Raw genomic sequence first — 12,704 nt, 5'->3', positions numbered from 1 at the left:
TCCTCCATCCCTTTATTTTGAGCCTTTGTGTATCCTTGCATGTGAGATGGGTTTCCCGGATACAGCACACTGATGGGTTTTGGATTTTTATCCAATGTGCCAGTCTGTGTCTTTTGATTGGTGCATTTAGTCCATTTACATTTAGGATTAACATTGTTATGTGTGAATTCCATACTGCCATTTTGATGCTGGCTGGCTGTTTTGCCCGTTAGTTGATGCAGATTTTTCATTTTGTTGATGCTCTCTAGCATTCAGTGTGATTTTGGAATGGCTGGTACTGGTTGTTCCTTTCTATGTGTAGTGCCCGTTTCAGGAGCTCTTGTAAAGCAGGCCTGGTGGTGACAAAATCTTTGAGTACTTGCTTGTTCACAAAGGATTTTATTTTTCCTTTACTCCTGAAGCTCAGTTTGGCTGGATATGAAATTCTGTGTTGAAAGTTCTTTTCTTTCAGGATGTTGAATATTGGCCCCCAATCTCTTCTTGCTTGTAAAGTTTCTGCCGAAAGATCTGCTGTGAGTCTGATGGGCTTCCCTTTGTGGGTGACTGGACCTTTCTCTCTGGCTGCCCTTTTTATTTTCTCTTTGATTTCAACCCTGGTGAATCTGACAATTATGTGCCTTGTGGTTGCTCTTCTTGCGGAATATCTTTGTGGTGTTCTCTGTATTTCCTGCATTTGAGTGTTGGCATGCCTTGCTAGGTTGGGGAAATTTTCCTGGATAATATCCTGAAGAGTATTTTCCGGCTTGAATCCATTCTCTTTGTCCCCTTCTGGTACACCTATCAAATGTAGGTTAGGTCTCTTCACATAGTCCCACATTTCTTGGAGACTTTGTTCATTCCTTTTTTTGCTTTTTTTCTCTAATCTTGGTTTTTCATTTTAGTTCATTGAGTTGATCTTCGACTTCTGATATTCTTTCTTCTGCTTGGTCAATTTGCTGTTGAAACTTGTGCATGCTTCATGAAGTTCTCGTGTCGTGTTTTTTAGCTCCTTCAATTCATTCATATTCCTCTCTAAGTTATCCATTCTTGTTATCATTTCCTTGAATGTTTTTTCAAGGTTCTTAGTTTCTTTGCATTGATTTAGAACATGTTCTTTTAGCCCACAGAAGTTTCTCATTACCCACCTTCTGAAGACTGATTCTGTCATTTCATCATAGTCATTCTCTGTCCAGCTTTGTTCCCTTGCTGGTGAGGGGTTTTGGTCCTTTGTAGGAGGTGAGGTGTTCTGGTTTCGGGTGTTTTCCTCCTTTTTGCGCTGGTTTCTTCCCATCTTTGTGGATTTATCCACCTGTCGTCTGAGTAGTTGCTGACTTTTCGATTGGGTCTCTGAGTGGATGCCCAGATTGTTGATGATGAGGTATTTCTATTACTTGGGTTTCCTTCTAACAGTCTAGCCCCTCTGCTGTATGACTGCTTAGGTCCACTCCAGGCCCTGCTTCTCTGGGGTACACCTGTAGCAGCTGCAGAACAGTGAGGGATGCTACCAGTTCTTTTTCTGCTGTCTTTGTCCCAGAATGATGCCCACCTAATATCAGTCTGATCAGTTTTTTTTGAGGTGACTCTGGATATACAGGGTTCAGGGAGCTGCTTGATGAGACAATCTGTACTTTATAGTAACTAAAGTGCTGAGCTGTGAGCTTTGTTGTTCATTCAGGGCTGTTAGGCAGGTACGTTTAAGTCTGCTGCAGCAGAACATATAAAACCCCTCTTTTTCCTCAGATGCTCTGTCTCGGGGGGTTAGGGCTTTCTTTATGAGTCTCTGTTGCACTGTCCTGCCCAGCTAGGAGGCAGTCTAGTCACTATTTGCCTGCCAAGGCTCCACCCTGCTGATGTGGGGTTCGCCCTGTTGCTGCAGGCTCCTTGGAGGGCTCCGCCCTGCTACCATGGGCTCCGCTCTGTGGTGGAGTCTCTCTGTTATGGTGGGTTGCCTCAGCAACAGCAGGCTGCATCAGCAATGGGAGTGTACCTCAGTAGGGGCAGATTGCCTCAGTAATGGCGGACGCCCCTCTTCCACCAAGCTGCACCGTCCTCGGTTCAGCTGTGCCCACAGTGAAACTCTCCACCTGGAGCATTTTGAATTGCTATTTTGTTTGTCCCTGTGGGGGTGAAACCCACCGAGCCTGCTCGCCTGGCTCCCTGCCTCAGAGTGCCTTTCTCTTATTTATTTATTTTTAATTTTAAGTTGAATGGATGGCTCTCTTTCAGGTGTTTTGGTCACCTGCTGTTAGAGCACTGGGATCTGTGTGATTTCCTGTGCAGCGACCCACTGCGCTGGCTCAAAGGCCACTTCCCAGGAATCTCCTGGACTGGCTCACTGTCCAAGTCCCGTTTAATATGCTAATCTGCCCTCCCAAATCACAGATTGCCTATTTAGCAGGGCTCCCGGACCAGTGTGTTTTGTGCAGAGTGTTGCGGAGTGCCGCTGTGCTGCGGCGCCAGCCGAAGTGGCCGCAAGGGCCAAAACGGCTGCGCTTGGGTCCCGTGTCTCTTCTACACCTGAGAATTTCCCTGTTCCATGGGCAACAAAGATTTGTCTGGAAATGTGGCTTTGACTCACCTTCTGAGCGTTCACTGAGAGCTGCAATCCTGAGTTGTTCTTACCACGCTGTCTTGAATCCTTCCCCCAGCAGCTCTTATTTCAAAGATACTTTTAAATTTCTAGCCAATGAAGCAATGAAAACCATGCATATAATTTCCTTCCATCTAAATCAAAGATATCAAACTGAAATAACTACAGAGAAAACAGTAGCAGATGAGTAACTTGAGCTCCTGGTTAAAAGGAGAGTGGCTACTGGGTTCAAGCAATCATTGCCATGTGGCAATAGCAGCCCACATTTGTTTAAGTATTCACAACAAATTAAAATAGTATGCATGCATAGCAAAACACATTTGAAAATTGGATATGCAAATTTTTGTTGAGATTTGTGCCATCTACTATGATAGTCACTAGTCACCTGTGGCTACCTGAATTAAACCTAGTTAAAATTAAATGAAGTTTATAATTGATTTTTTTTCAGTCACACTAGCCACATTTCAAGTGCTTAGCAGCCTATTTGACTTGCAGCTCTTATATAGGACACCACAGATAGAAGACATTTTCATCACTGCAGAAAGCTCTATTGGGTAACACTGCTCTAGGCTAATGAGGAATGTTCATTCACCTGCAGTGAGTTCATTTCCCTACACTGAAGCCTTTGGTAAAGACCATGACAGCAGCCATTGCCCATTATCGACATTAGGTATTTATCCTAATGTTATCCCGCCCCAATTCCCCCATGCTCTGCTATCCCATCCTTAGCCCTACATAAATTTCTTTTTTTGAAAAGTATCTGTTCATATTCTTCACCCACTTTTGGATGGGGTTGTTTGTTTTTTTCTTGTGAATTTAAGTTCTTGGTAGATTCTAGATATTAGCCCTTTGTCAGATGGACAGCTTGCAAATATTTTTTCCCATACTGTTTGTTGCCAGTTTACTCTAATGATTGTTTCTTTGGCTGTGCAGAAGCTTTTTAAGTTTAACTAGATCCGATTTGTCTATTTTGGCTTTTGCTGCCATTGATTTGGTGTTTTAGTCATGAGTCCAGGCCTATGCCTATGTCCTGAATGGTTTTGCCTAGGTTTTCTTCTAGGCTTTTTATGGTGTTAGGTCTTATGTTTAAATCTTTAATCCATTGGGAGGTAATTTTTGTATAAGGTGTAAGAAAGGGGTCCAGTTTCTGCTTTCTGCACATAGCCAGCCAGTTTTCCCAACACCATTTATTAAACGGAATCATTTTCCCATTGCTTGTTCTTGCCAGGTTTGTCAAAGATCAGATGGTTGTAGGTGTGTGGCATTATTTCTGAGGCCTTGGTTATTTTTCACTGGTCTATATCACTGTTTTGGTACCAGTACCATGCTGTTTTGATTACTGTAGCTTTGTAGTATAGTTTGAAGTCAGGTAGTGTGATGCCTCTAGCTTTGTTCTTTTTGCTTAGGATTGTCTTGGCTATGCGAGCTCTTTTTTTGGTTCCAAATGAAGTATAAGGTGGTTTTTTTCAGTTCTATGATGAAAGTCAATAGTAGCTTGATGGGGATAGAACTGAATATATAAATTACTTTGGGCAGTATGGCCATTTTCATATTTATTCTTCCTAACCATGAGCATGAAATGTTATTTCATCTGTTTGTGTCCACTCTTATTTCCTTGAGCAGTGGTTTGTAGTTCTCCTTGAAGAAGTCCTTCATGTGCCTTGTTAGTTGTATTCCTAGTTAATTTATTCTCTTTGTTGCAATTGTGAATGGGAGTTCACTCATGATTTGGCTCTCTGTTTGTTATTGGTGTATAGGAATTCTTATGACTTTTTCAAATTGATTTTGTATCCTGAGACTTTGCTGAAGTTGCTTATCATCTTAAGGAGATTTTGGGCTGAGAAAACGGGGTCTTCTAAATATGCAATCATGTCATCTGCAAATAGAGACAACTTGACTTCCTCTTTCCCTAACTGAATACCCTGTCTTTCTTTTTGTTTCTTGATTGCTCTGACCAGAACCTCTAATGGTATGTTGAATAGGAGTGGTGACAAAGGGCCCCCTTGTCTTGTGCCAGTTTTCAAACGGAATGCTTCCAGTTTTTGCCCATTTAGTATGATATTGGTTGTGGGTTTGTCATAAATAGCTTTTATTCTATTGAAATACATTCCGTTGATACCTAGTTTATTGAGAATTTTTAGCATAAAAGGCTGTTGAATTTTGTCAAAGGCCTTCTATGCATCTATTGAGATAATCATGTGGTTTTTGTCTTTGGTTTTATTTATGGGATGGATTACATTTATAGATTTGCATGTTAAACCAGCCTTGCATCCCAGGGATGAAGCTGACTTGATCTTGATGGATAAACTTTTTTATATGCTCTTGGATTTGGTTTGCCAGTATTTTATTATGGATTTTTGCATCAATGATCATCATAGATATTGGCCAGAAATGTTATTTCTTAGATGTGTCTTTGCCATGTTTTGGTATCAGGATGATATTGGTCTCATAAAATGAGTTATGGAGGATTCCCTCTTTTTGTATTGTTTGGAATAGTTTCAGAAGGAATGGTTACAGCTCCTCATTGAACTTCTGATAGAATTCGGCTGTGAACCTATCTGGTCCTGGACTTTTTGTGGTTGGTAGGCTATTAATTGCTGCCTCAACTTCAGACCTTGTTATTGGTCTATTCAGGGATTCAATTTCTTTCTGGTTTAGTCTTGGGAGTGTTTAAGTGTCCAGGAATTTATCTATTTCTTCTAGATTTACTGGTTTATGTGCATAGAGTTCTTTGTAGTGATCTCTGATGGTAGTTTGTACTTCTGTGCAATCGGTGGTGAAATCCCCTCTGTCATTTTTTATTGCATCTATTCAATTCTTCTCTCTTTTCTTTTTTATTAGTCTGGCTAGTGGTTTATCTATTTTGTTGATCTTTTCACAAAACCAGCTCCTGGATTCACTGATTTTCTGAAGTGTTTTTTGTGTCTCTATCTCCTTCAATTCTACCTTGATCTTAGTTATTTCTTGTCTTCTGCTAGCTTTTGAATTTGTTTGATCTTGCTCCTTTAGTTCTTTTAATTATGGTAATAGGGTGTCAATTTCAGATCTTTTTTTGCTTCTCGTGTGGGCATTTAGTGCTATACATTTCCCTCTAGACATTGCCTTTAAATGTGTCCCAGAGATTCTAGTACATTGTGTTTTCGTTCTCATTGTGTTTTAAAGAACATCTTTATTTCTGCCTTCATTTCATTATTTATCCAGTAGTCATTCAGCAGTAGGTTGTTCAGTTTCCATGTAGTTGTGTGGTTTTGAGTGAGTTTCTCAATCCTGAGTTCTAATCTGATTGCACTGTGGTCTGAGAGACTGTTTGTTATGATTTCTGTTCTTCTGCATTTGCTGAGGAGTGATTTACTTCCAATTACGTGGTCAATTCTAGAGTAAGTGTGATGTCGTGCTAAGAAGAATGTATATTCTGTGGATTTGGGGTGGAGAGTTCTGTAGATATCTGTTAGGTCTGCTTGGTCCAGATCTGAGTTACAGTGCTGGATATCCTTGTTAATTTTCTGTCTCATTGGTCTGTTTATTATTGACAGTGGAGTGTTAAAATCTCCCATATACATATTTTTTTTATCAGTTAACATTGCAATTATATCAACCATCTTAGATTTATAAGAATCTATTTTAAACTGATAACAATTTAACTTCAATTGCACAGAAAAACTTTACTCCTTTACATCGATTCATCTATGTCACTCTATATATAACAATGCTTCTTAATTGCATATCCATTAACATAGATTAATAGTTACTTTTTATGCTCTTGTTTAAAACTTTTATGCCAAATTTAAAAGTATTTTTTTCACTTATACTATGACAGGATTCTATAATTGTCTATATATTGACCTTTACCAGAGAGTTTTATACTTTTGTGTGATTTTATGGTGCTATTTAGCATTTTTTGATTTTAACTTGAAGAACTCTCTTCAGCATCTATAATGGGGTAAGTCTCGTGGTGATGAACTTTCTCAGCCTTTGTTTATCTGGGAAAATCTTATTTCTCCTTTGTTTTTAAAGGATGGTTTTTACCAGTTATAATATTCTTGATTAGCAGTTTATTTTCTGTCAGTAGTTTGAATATATCATTCTACTCCCTTCAAGCCCACAACGTTTCTGTCTAGAAATTTGCTGATAATCATATTGGAGTTGCTGTGTATGTCATAGCTTGCTTTTCTCTTGCTGATTTCAAAATTGTCTCTTTGTCTGAATTTTGACAGTTTGATTTTAGTGTCTCAGAATAACTCTTTTGGATTTCATGCTAATTGAAGTTCTTTGAGATTCTTGAATGTGTGTGCTCCTTTCTTTTATCAGCTTCGGGAGATTTTAAGTCATTGTAGGCTTTCTAATCCTCCATCTTTTTTCTCTCCTTTGGGACGTATCACCATGAGCATGCTGTTCTGCTTGATTGCTTTCTTTAAATCCCCTAGACTCTCTTCACATTTCTTCATTCTTTTTCTTTTTGCTCTTCTAACTTGATAATTTTGAATATCCTGTCTTTGAGTTCACTCATTGTCTCTTCTACCTGGCTACAATGCTGAAGAAAAGATGCCTTTTCTAGGGATTCATCTTCTCTAGGCTTGTGCTTGTAATCTACTAGATAAAGAGATTTACCTCTCTTTACTCAGTACCTCCCTGTAGTATATATATGTGGTACTACAGACTCTCTGGTGCTGTAGTAAGTTGTGATACTGTGACACAGCCTAGTATCTGTCCATGATCTAGTATCTTCTTTGGTGCTAGACTAAGTCCCAGTGATAACTTTGTTATCAGTGATCCCCTCCTGGTACCCATTCCTTTCAGACCTTAGATTCAGGCAAGATAAAACTCATTTCCTTGGGCAGCCCCTCAGAAGTCAGAACATGGGGTGTATGTTCCACTCTTTTCTTTCTCTTATTCCAGGGAGAAGGCAGGAGTTGAAGTTTTTTTCCCAGTGACACTGTGCTATGCCAGAGGGAGAAGCTGTGGCAACTAAAGGCCATGAATTTTTCTACTGTATTTGATATGGTGCTTTTTGGCTACATGCTCACCTAGGGTTTAAGAATCTCTTAACTAGGTTCTAAATTGCTCACAAAGGCAATGATCTGGGTGCTTTTAATTACATGTCTCTATGGAGAAAGGAGGGCCTGGGACTTTCTATTTTGCTACCATATTGACATTAGTCCCTCTATTTATGTATTTCTTGAATAATTAACAATTAACTTTTAAAAAATACTAGTAGTTACCAATAACCCTAATGAAAAATTATAATATGGTTTTAACTTAACAGCTATTGATGTGTATTCTACTATATAAAATATTTTTAGAAAGATAAGCCTGAATTCTTTCAAGGACAGAATGAGAGTATAACTCTTGATAATTTATCTTCAATGTTATTTCCTGTTGTAACCCTATATAAGATTTAAAAACTTTTGCTAGCTCAAGCAATCAGACATCTAAAGCAACAGACTGAATTAAATAATTGTACCTGTGCAAAATGATTCTCTGTTTTGTTAATTTTGATATAATTTTAAATTTTTTCAATTTTCTAAAATAAGGGTCACTTTTATAATATCAAAATAAAGTTATAAAACTGAACAATAGAAAAATTAGTTTATACTCAGTAGTTTATTATGATTGTATTTTTATTACTCTTTTTTTATTTCTCAGGCAGTGGTACAATATAACTGCACAGAGCTTCTTCATCATCCTGTGTATAAAGAGTATTTACTCATGAAATGGGGGGCATTAAGTAGTATTTATTGTTTAATTGTTTGCCTGTTGAATCTATTTAAAAGTCTTCAAAACAATTATGTTTTAATGGTATTTAAATGTTTTTGATTTTGTTATTTTAATGTTTTACACTTTGAAAAGAATAAGCATCAAAGGCAAATATTGGCATTAAAATACTGGAATTCTTTATCATTAAATAAAATATTTAGGAGGTGGGAGAAAATTATTATAGAAGACATAAGAAGCTTCCTAGAGCCTACAACTTGTCTATCTTTAACATTAAATGGAATATTTGGAGAATGGGAAGGAATTATTATGTCAAACATGGAAAGGCACTCTGGAGCCTACAGTGTAGTGAGCAATGAAGTGAGAGGTGTGATCTGGAAAGAGTGTTCATCTTGGTGTCAGATTATATGGGCTAAAGACCCCACTCATTCATTAATTTGTTAAGTCATAATTTCCTTAGAACTTGAGATTCCTTCTCTGAAAATGAAAAAGGTGAATTACATGATTTATTTCATTTCAAACTTCAGTGAATTTCCCAACCACATTCCTGAAAGAGATTATTACCACTTGCCCCATAGGTATCTTAAGAAAATATTTTTGTTTAAATTGACTCAATTCTGGTTAGCTTATTTTTTTGTAGGTTGGCTTATGTAAATCCATAAGCCCATATGATACAACTAGGACTTTACTATCTTGGTCTCATACCTATGACCTTTCTTGTTGTCAGTATAAAACCAGGAATGGTTTTCAACTCAACTGGAATCATCTATAAAACTAGTGATTATTCAGAAATACTAGATACCATGGTAATTTAAAATTTTAGCTTTTTAAAGTAAAGGATTGTTAAAACATATTTTTTGTAAGAATACTAAACCCATAATAAATCTGAAATATCCAGACTTTAGTTATTATAAATAGCCTTTAAAATTTGTATATGGTATAAATTTCTTCTAAAATCCTTTGTGGAATGAAAGGGAATATAAACAAACATGTCAATTGTGAGTTTGTAAACTAATTTAAAAGTAACTAACATACATTAGATGCTAGCTCAAATGCTGAAGGGTAAAACTTTAAAATAGGTCTACAAGAAAGCACTTTTGTAGTTGCCAGGGACCGTGGGGAATGGGGAATGCCCCATTCCCCACGACCCACGGTCCCTGGCAACTACACATAAGTATGTGATTTCCAGTGGGAAAGATGAAAAAGCTATGGAACTAGATAATGGTGATGGTGGTATAACATTGTGGATACACCTATTGCCACTGAATTTTATATTTTAAATTGTAACTATACATGTAAAACGTAACACCTTTAAATGGAAAATTTTATATATTATATGTATTTTACCACAATAAAAACTTTTTATAGGTCTACAGGTTCATATTCTTTATAATTCCATTGGCAATTTTTGAACTTCTCTTAATAATGACATTCTGAAATGTGGATGTGTTCATCTCTAGTAAATGATATGAGTATTTGCATCAGTTAAATTTCTACTTAACTCAAATGTAGACAGTATATGGAAATTAACAAGCAAAATAAGTAAAAAAAGAAATTTAATAGTAGAAATTGTGAAAATATTAAAGTTTTTTTATCCCTCCTAACTATCTATCTTATCCTTTTTTGTTTTAGAATTCATGTAGAGTAAAAACATGTATAATTTTAATTTTTTCCTCAAGTATATTTGGGTATTTCGAGGAAGTGCTCCAAATCTTCCAACAGGTATGTAATACATTCTGTATTTCTAAAGTTGCAAACATTTTAATTTGCAGAATGTAAATTAATTGATAAGCTATTACTCAAGATAATATTATGTCATAATAAACTCATATAGCTTGACTAACATATAGATTAGAAATACCAAACATATTGGCCTGAAATTTTCTTTCTTAATTATGTCTCTGCCAGGTTTTGGTATCAGGATGATGTTGGTCTCATAAAATGAGTTAGGGAGGATTCCCTCTTTTTGTATTGCTGGGAATAGTTTCAGAAGGAATGGTTCCAGCTTCTCTTTGTAGCTCTGGTAGAATTTGGCTGTGAACCTCTCTGGTCCAGGATTTTTATTGGTTGGTAGGCTATTAATTGCTGCCTCAACTTCAGACCTTGTTATTGGTTTATTCAGGGATTTAACTTCTTCCTGGTTTAGTCTTGGGAGTGTTTAAGTGTCCAGGAATTTATCCATTTTTTTTCTAGATTTACTGGTTTATGTGCATGCAGGTGTCTGTAGTAATCTCTGATGGTAGTTTGTACTTCTGTGAAATCAGTGACGATATCTCCTTTATCATTTTTTATTGCATCTGTTTGATTTCTCTCTCTTTTCTTTTTTATTAGTCTGGCTAGTGGTTTATCTATTTTGTTGATCTTTTCAAAAAACCAGCTCCTGAATTCATTGATTTTCTGAAGACTTTTTTTATGTCTCTCTCTCCTTCAGTTCTGCTCTGATCTTAGTTATTTCTTGTCTTCTGCTAGCTTTTGAATTTGTTTGATCTTTCTCCTTTAGTTCTTTTAATTGTGGCAATATGGTGTCGATTTTAGATCTTTCCTTGTTTCTCAGGTGGACATTTAGTGCCATAAATTTCCCTCTAGACACTGCTTTAAATGTGTCCCAGAGATTCTGGCACATTTTGTCTTCATTCTCATTGGTTTTGAAGAACATCTTTATTTCTGCCTTCATTTCATTATTTATCCAGTAGTCATTCGGGAGCAGGTTGTTCAGTTTCCTTGTAGTTGTGTGGTTTTGAGTGAGTTTCTTAATCCTGAGTTCTAATCTGATTGCACTGTCGTCTGAGAGACTTCTGTTCTTTTGCATTTGCTGAGGAGTGATTTACTTCCAATTATGTGGTCAGTTTTAGAGTAAGTGTGATGTGGTGCTGAGAAGAATGTATATTCTATGGATTTGGGGTGGAGAGTTCTGTAGATACCTGTTAGGTTTGCTTGGTCCAGATCAGAGTTCAAGTGCTGGATATCCTTGATAATTTTCTGTCTTGTTATCTGTCTAATATTGACAGAGTGTTCAAGTCTCCCATTATTATTGTGTGGGAGTCTAAGTCTCTTTGTAGGTCATTAGGAACTTGCTTTCTGTATCTGGGTGCTCCTGTATTTGGTGCATATATATCTAGGATAGTTAGCTCTTCTTGTTGCATTGATCCCTTTACCATTTTGTAAGGCCCTTCATTGTCTCTTCTGTTCTTTATTGATTTAAAGTCTGTTTTATCAGAGACTAGGCTTGTAACTCCTGATATTTTTTGCTTTCCATTTGCTTGGTAAATCTTCCTCCATCCTTTCATTTTGAGTCTATGTGTGTCTTTGCACATGAGATGGGTCTCCTGAATACAGCACACCAAAGGGTCTTGAATCTTTATCCAATTTGCCAGACTGTGTCTTTTGACTGGGGCATTGAGCCCCTTTATATTTAAGGTAAATACTGTTATGTGTGAATTTAACGCTGCCATTTTGATACTAGCTGGTTGTTTCTCCTGTTAGTTGATGCAGTTTATTTATTGTGTCAATGGTCTTTACCATTTGGTATGCTTTTTCAGTGGCTGGTTCTGGCTGTTCCTTTTCATGTTTAGTGCTATCTTCAGGAGCTTTTGTAGGGCAGACCTGGTGGTGACAAAATCTCTCAGCAATTGTTTGTCTGTAAAGGATTTTACTTCTCCTTGGCTTATGAAGCTTAGTTTGGCTGGATATGAAATTCTGGGCTGAAAGTTTTTTTCATTAAGGATATTGAATATTAGCCCCCAGTCTCTTCTGGCTTGTAGGGTTTCTGCCGAGAGAACTGCTATGAGTCTGATGGGCTTTCGTTTCTGGCTAATCCTACCTTTCTCTCTGGCTGCCCTTAGCATTTTTTCTTTCATCTCAACCCTGGTGAATCTGATGATTATGTGCCTTGGGGTTGCTCTTCTTGAGGTATATCTATGTGGTGTTCTCTGTATTTCCTGGATTTAAATGTTGGCCTGCCTTGCTAGGTTGGGAAAATTCTCCTGGATAATATGCTGAAGAGTGTTTTCCAGCTTGGTTTCATTCTCACCATCACATTTAGGTACACTGATCAAAGGTAGATAAGGTCTTTTCTCATAATCCCATATTTCTTGGAGGCTTTGTTCATTTCTTTTCACTCTTCGCTAATCTTGCCTATTTGTTTTATTTTGATATTGAATTGATCTTCAATCTCTGATATCCTTCTTCTGCTTGATCAATTCAGCTACTGAAACAGGCCAATATCCATGATGAATATTGATGCAAAAATCATCAATAAAATACTAGCAAACTGAATCCAACAGCACATCAAAAAGCGTATCCATCACAATCAAGTTGGCTTCATCCTGGGGATGCAAGTCTGGTTTAACATGTGCAAATCTATGAATGTAATCCATCACATAAATAGAACCAAAGACAAAAGCCACATGATTATCTCAATACA

General features: G+C 37.1%; 1 long non-coding RNA gene across 2 annotated transcripts in view; it reads right to left on the bottom strand.

The window, feature by feature from the left end:
• LOC144579738 (uncharacterized) overlaps positions 1-12,704 on the bottom strand; it is a 203,733-nt gene that overhangs the window by 132,020 nt on the left and 59,009 nt on the right. The gene's annotated exons all lie outside the window — the stretch shown is intronic.

The sequence above is a fragment of the Callithrix jacchus genome, chromosome 16, assembly GCF_049354715.1.
Source record: "Callithrix jacchus isolate 240 chromosome 16, calJac240_pri, whole genome shotgun sequence".
NCBI lineage: Eukaryota > Metazoa > Chordata > Mammalia > Primates > Cebidae > Callithrix > Callithrix jacchus.
The sequence above is the reverse complement of the archived record's forward strand: the minus strand, read 5'-3'. Positions and strand labels throughout refer to the sequence as shown.